Source organism: Nycticebus coucang, chromosome X (genome assembly GCF_027406575.1).
Source record: "Nycticebus coucang isolate mNycCou1 chromosome X, mNycCou1.pri, whole genome shotgun sequence".
Lineage (NCBI taxonomy): Eukaryota > Metazoa > Chordata > Mammalia > Primates > Lorisidae > Nycticebus > Nycticebus coucang.
The window spans coordinates 114,020,092-114,027,214 of record NC_069804.1 but is presented as its reverse complement, the minus strand read 5'-3'; the positions used below and the strand labels follow the sequence as shown (position 1 = coordinate 114,027,214).

At 46.5% G+C, this 7,123-nt stretch overlaps 1 pseudogene; it reads right to left on the bottom strand.

Moving 5' to 3' along the window:
* Positions 1 to 1,107: 1,107 nt before the first annotated feature.
* Positions 1,108 to 2,896, bottom strand: LOC128578507 (TAF5-like RNA polymerase II p300/CBP-associated factor-associated factor 65 kDa subunit 5L; annotated as a pseudogene).
* Between the last annotated feature and the right edge of the window lie 4,227 nt (positions 2,897 to 7,123).

Below are 7,123 nucleotides of genomic sequence, written 5' to 3'. Positions count from 1 at the left end.
CATGGAATGAATTTTTTCCCCACCATCACTGCAAAAGCCCGAGAGCCCAAATGTTCTCAATCAAACCCACTCACCCACTTCCAGGAACATGTCAACTGATGAGATCAGTCTACCACCCAAAATTTCCATTTCTCTAATACACTGGGCTACCAGATTCTCAGAATTCGCTGAACCTCAAAATTCCAAATGTCAAAGCCAGTGCCAAAAGTCAAACCTGAAGGAGAAAAGCAAAGAAGGTCACCTCTGCCAGTGCTAGGTTTCCTCTTCTCAGTAATAATAATATTTTTTTTTTCAGATAGAGCCTCAAGCTGTTGCCCTGGGTAGAGCGCCATAGCATCACAGCTCACAGCAACCTCCAGCTCCTGGACTGATCAAGCAATTCTCCTGCCTCCACCTCTCAAATAGCTGGCACTACAGGTGCCCGCCACAAAGCCCAGTTATTTTTTGTTGCAGTGATCATTGTTGTTTGGCAGGTCCAGGCTGGATCCAAACCGGCCAGCTGAGGTGTAGGTGGCTGTAGCCTTAGCCGCTTGAGCCACAGGCGCGAGCCAATAGTAATAATTATAATAACACTAATAAAAAATCCTGGTTCTCTGTAATTATGAAAAAGGAAAGACTTTTGGTCAGGATCATCCCCTCCCCTTTCCTAGTACCCACCCCAACATCCCTTCACCAATAAGGACTTCCCTTCCACCAAGGACTAGACATAGGTGATACCTCTGCCACTGGCTTCTAGAGTGCTCTGCAACCACCCTCTACGCAGACCAGCCCTGGGCAGCGAATGGGGTAGAAGAGACAGAGACAGGAAGGTGCTCACTCGTGTAGGGCATGCCACGGGGCCTCTGGAGCATCCTAATTCTAGATTTTGTGTCCAGTCACCACTGCCTTGTCTCAGTCTCCAACCCCAACCCAGGCCTTTGATGCTGGGGGGCTGAGTGAAAAAGACCTTCCTGGGCTGAGTGAAAAAAAGACCTTCCTGGGATGAGGGCCCAGGAGACAGGGGAGCAGGGTGCTCTTTCACAGTCAGTGATTCAGTCTCAACTTGTGGAAGGACTACAACTGAAGGCCTTCCACCACTGCACCAGTCCATTCCAACAAAGGAAAAAATTAATGTTCCTGATTTTCTTGTGTAATTCCAGTCACCAGAAGAAGGTTACAGGCCATGAACTGCACACTCAGGACGCTGCTCATGTGCCTGGTGTACACGCGCACAAGCTCGCTGGAGCAGCCGTCAGCAGGCGCACTGCAGTAAGTGTTCCTGATATCCCAGACATGTACCGAGTTGTCCATAGAGGCAGAGGTGATTAAGCAGCTGTCTGAACTGAAGATGAGGCTGGTGATATTGTCTGTGTGGCCTCTCAGTTCTTTATAAAGGGTCCCAGCATTCAAGTCCCACAGTTTCAAGCACTGGTCCTCGCCTGCAGATGCCAAGTACTTACCATTGGGACAGAAGAAAAGAGAAAGCACAGGGCCAAGGTGGCCTCTGAAAAGTCTCACTGAGTTCCCCTGCTGGGTGTTCCACAGCCACACAGTCTTGTCAGTGGAGCCTGTAGGTAAGTGGTCTGAATTCGGGTGGAATTGGACACAGTCCACATCTGCCAGGTGTGGACGTACGTGGGTAGGAGGTAGGAGGTATCCTCAGTGGGTACGTCCAATCAATATACCACAGCCTGGTGGTGCGGTCATGGGACCCACTGGCGAAGTACAGACTATATGGGCTGATGTCCAGGTCCCACACGGGGTAGGCATGCCCTTGGTACAACACAGTGTTGGTGAAGCTCCCCAGGTCCCAGTATCAAATGGACATGTCCTCAGAACAAGAAAGTAAGCCTGAGCTTTCTTCAAGGAACCTCGTGCTGTACATTGGTCCACAGTGTCCTCGCAGTATCTTCATATTTGTGCCGGCATTGGCATCCTCGTCATACTCCTCTTCTAGAATGTCACAAGCCAAGTGGATGCAGGGCACATCCACTTGATGGGGCTCTGATTTTAACTTCTTGGATCGTAAACTCCAAAGTTTAATGAGAGAGTTGTCAAACCCAGCAGCAAGCAGCTTGCTATCAGGGGAGATTTCTGCAGTGTTCAGCAGCTGCTCTGTGCTATAGAAGGCATAGAAGCAGATGGTGATGCGGGAGTGAGGTCCATCCTTGACTTGCTTAATGTTCTCCTGCAGGACCTACAGGGCAGCCTCATTCTGTAGAATAGGGCTGGCTACATCAGGGGGCTCTAAGCCATTGCTCTCTCTGAGAGAGGAGCTGCCCCTGGCACAGAGCTGGTAGTCTGCTGCCTTGGCAGGTTGCACATTGAGATGAATATGTAAGGTAAGGACTTGGCATAGGGCAGTATTGTTGTCACTTTGGAGGTAGAGGATAAGGTAGTGGTAGTTGTCTTCCTGGAGACAGAAGACATACTTGTTATCTAGGAATGCTTGGAGCTTCAAGTCAGACAGGATGTCCTGGATGGTCTGAGTGGTCAGTAGTTGCTCAATGACATCCTTCTGGCTAGCATTCTGCAGAAACATTCCATGGAAGCGGCTGTAAAAACTTTCCACTGTGCTCTTGGAACTGTTCTGGACCAGCTTGAGATGGAGGTAGACAAAGAGAGGATAGAGGCGAGGCATCACTTCGTGGCTGTGCTGGGAATCAGAACCAGTGAGCAAATCCCGCAGTCATCCAAACTGTACTTCGTATTGATGGGGCTCTGGCTGGCAAAGGGCTGCAGACACTATGTTGGCACAACCAGATTCTGACTGAACTGTTTGCTTGACCGCCATGTCCTCAGCAGTTGTGAGAGTTCCCAGCCCTTGCTTCAAGGGACCATCTGAGCCCAAGCATTGCCAGCATTTGAGGTAGCAGGACACTGCCCTCTGAATCTGCTCTGCAGGCACTCGTTTCATGACTGAATACCCCCGGCGGCTCCCGTCACCCTGGCAGCCTCCACCACCACCTCCGCCGCCTCTGGACTGCTTCTGCTTCCATCCTCTCTGCTGTGGGGTCTCGCTCCCACAGCCGGCTCAGCTGGGCCTCCAAGCCCCGCAGCCCACCACGTGGCCCTGGGCGGCAGTTCCATGACCGACTGACACCCAGAACACGGCCTGTACCTGACATTTGAACGATGTGAACACTTGATAAACTTTTGCAATCTTAGAAAAATGCATTGCAAAATAGATAAAAACATGGAAACCATGGAAGGATGGACATTTATAATCTCAAACTGCCAGGAAGACCTTTTAACTAACTGCATGTATCAATGTTCATTTGAGATGTACTTGGGAATGACTGATTATTATTATTATTTAAGTAGTCAGAGAATTGGCTTGGCATCCGTAGCTCAGTGAGTAAGGTGCCAGCCATATACACCAAGCTGGCAGGTTCGAGCCTGCCCCAGCCTGCCAAACAACAATGAGAACTGCAACCAAAAAATAGCCAGGCATTGTGGCAGGCACCTGTAGTCCCAACTATGCGGGAGGCTGAGGCAAGAGAATCACTTCAGCCCAAGAGAGTGAGATTTCTGTGAGCTGTGGTGCCACAGCACTCTTCCCAAGGCGACAGAGTGAGACTCTGTCTCAAAAAAAAAAAAAAAAGGTAGTCAGAAAATTAATTAATATTGCAAATCATGTTAAACATCAAGCTCCTTCCCTAAGTTAAAAATTCATTCTTTAATGACAAAGTAAGATATCTCTCAGATGGCCCTCAAGAGCAACAACAAAGCCTGTAGTTACTGATGGGAAGGAATGCCATCTGCTAAGGCTCTTGTCCAATGATGACATCAAAGTAGCTTCTTTACTTTTACTCTATTTTGTGAGCCTCATCGGAGCTATCCCACAACATGTTTTGTTCAGATCTATAAACTCACTAGAATCAGGTGCCATATTCCACCTGGGATGGAAGCGTTTGGGTCTCCTGAAGACTGTTTCCATTCAAATCTGGAGAAACTTCTGCAGCCATCATGATGCAGATCCTTAGAACTCGCCTCCTTCAGATACCTGATTCATAGAAGTTCAGTCACCTGCAAGAAGAGCTACCAGGAGAGAGACAGAATGCCCATTTAACAGAGGGGGAGGCGGGGCTCAGGCAGGATTGTTACCTGTCTCATCCTCTGATGCCCACCTTCACAAGGAAAGTAGCAGCAGGACATCCTGGAGCAGGATGCCACCCTCACTGGGGTCAGGAGGGTCCCATATACCCCTCAAGAGACAGGGGAAAACAAAGTTCCAAAGCAAGCACGAATCCCTTCCTCTCCTCACTCCCTAGGGAGATTCAGCTGCCATGGTGGGGCATCCGCCCCACAGGTAAATCCAAACATCTGAAAGTAGGTCCCTACTCCTCTCACCAGGCCACTCTAGGTTCATTTCCTTTCTTTCTTTCATTCTTTTTTTTTTTTTCTATTTTTCAGACAGAGTGTTACTATGTTGCCCTCAGGAGAGTACCCTGGCATCACAGCTAACAGCAACCTCAAACTCTTGGGCTTAGGCGATTATCTTGCCTTAGCCTCCCAAGTAGCTGGGACTACAGGCGACCACCACAACTCCAAGCTATTTTTTTGTTGTAGTTGTCATTGTTGTTTGGCAGGCCCTGGCCAGTTTTGAACCCTCCAGCCCTGGTGTATGTGGCCGCAGGCCTAGCAGCTCTGGAATGGGTGACCAGTCACACTGTAGGTTTCTATGAAAAGCCAGCACAGTCGCCATAATGGGGTCAAGTTTTCAGGGCAACCTCAAAGCTCAGGCTTGTCCTTGATACTGGAAATGCCTCCGCACAGAGCACTGTCCCCTTGCCTTTCTCAGAAAAGAAAACACTTTCATTTGTTAGGCCACCACCTAAGAAAACTTAATAATCAAAGGAGCTAAACTGGGAGTAAAGCAATAAGTGGAATTATGCCCGGAGAGGCTAGACATGTTTTGGTCCTGCATGTCCATCCCTATGGAGGAAATTAACAGGGACAGGAAATTAGAACTGTGTCAGGAAAACCATTGTATGGTTCAACTAACTAGGGTTTTGCCCACTAAAAGACTATTTTGTCCTAGCTATTCTTCCCTGAAATACTTCTGAGATATCTTAATGACATTTTATTGGTGTTCCCAGATCATTTAGTCACAGAATTATTGTCTTAGTTTTCTGCCAGAGATGGCTAACTGCTAACCACGGTGTGTGTTTTACATGTGCCCCATCAGAGGACTAGCTCGTCTTCAAGAGCCCTAGGACACCTCCCCTAGGGGTCTGGGTGCTGACCCCCTAAGGTCACTTTTCAAACAAACAAATGTCCAGACAACACAGACTTCTGCGTTCTGCCATGCTGGGCAGACTAAGAAAGTGTATGCAGTCATTTCACTAATGATCTAGAAACACAAAAACATGTCATTGAAGATATCTCAGAGTTATTTCAGGAAAGCAGACCTATAGTAAAATAGTCGTGTAGTAGGCAGAAATCTAGTCAACTGATCCATACAATGATTTGCCTTGACAAATTTCTTATCCCTCATTCCTTTAATTTTCTTCGATGTGGATGGACACACAGGAAGAAAACATTTCTAGCCTCTGCACACTCCTTTGCAAGGAGAAACCTGTTGCTCAGCTCAAGCCTTCTCTCTTCAAAACTCTGTGTAATAAGCTTCCCTTGAAGGGGGTGGTCTTACAATAGGCCCACAGCTCTTGCCCCTTTTCCATGTCTCTCATTGGCTCCCCAACTATTCCTATGGTCCTGTTTCACAATGCTTGGATCCTAAAGGGGCCCCTAAAATGCCTTCTTTCTTCTAGTCTCAGCTCTAAACCAACTAAGAAATATGACAAAAGAAAAATATACATGGATTTTATTCCTCATCAAACATAGTACTGGAAAATGTGACTTGGACTTGTTGGCACATGGGCTTCCTATGAGTGAATCCAAGAATAGTCCACCAAGACTGTGCATTGGGACAGTCACAAAGGCCAAGGACTGCACTGCATATCTCTCTGCTATCTGGTGGAGAAGACTTGTCTAGGTGTGCCTGAGGAAAGTGATTTCCTAGCCAATAGCGATCCCTGTAGCACAAGACTGCTTCAGGACACTTTCCTTGGGAAACACTAGTCAAAGTGAATTAAAAAAAAACCTCTTGTTAGGAATGAATACCTACTAAGCCAACCTCTGAGGTCCTCCACATGGAGTGGGTTGTAGCCACATCCTCTCATTACCTTAATGTACATGACTGCAGTAAAAGCTCATCATATGGGATCAGGTTCTAAATCCCAAGAGTAATGGGAAAGTTATACACTGTGAAATTTTCCCCTGGAAATGCTTTCAAATCAGGATTGATGACATGTTCATAAATCTCTAGTCCCATAGAAGCTACACTCTGATTATAATCAAAATTATAAGAAATTCCTACTAAGCTTTCAAAGATAAAAGAATCTGTTTCTTATTCAATAAGAACAGACCACAGAAAAAGAGGACAAGTTCACCAAATCCATAATGTTTTGGATTTTAATTTCTGCTTAACCAATATCCTCAAATAGCCTCTTATTATCTCAGGATTCTCTATGTTAACTGGGCTCACCTGGATGTTTTCTTCTCTGTGGTTTCTGTCTCCTACAGTTACATTCATCCTGAGACTCCACTTGTGTAGCACATACAAGAGAGTGCCCTGACATGTATGACCGCTAGGTGTCTGCTAGGAGCTCAGCTGGACCTGCTGTCTGAACGACCTTGATTCTCCACAGAATCCTCTATGTGTTGGGTAGCCAGATATAGTAGAGGACATCCAGTTAAATTTGGATTTGGAAAAACAATGAATAATATTTTAGTGTCTGATGATTAATCTTATGTGTCAATTGGACTGGGCCATGGTACCCAGGTAAGTAGTCAAACAAATTAATCTGAAGGTTTCTTGAAGATATTTTTGGATGAGATAAGAATTTAAATCATTAGACACTGTGTAAAGCAGATTGCCATCTATCTATAATGTGAGTAGGGCTAATTTAATCAGTTGGAGGTCTGCATATGTGCTTAACCAAAAGGCTGAGAAGTGATCAGTTGGAGATCTGAATGGAATAAAATGAACTCATGACGATGAAATGAGTTCTGCCGGCAGACGGCCTTTGAAGTGAAACTGAACATCAGCTCTTCCCTGGTCTCCAGTCCACAATGACTC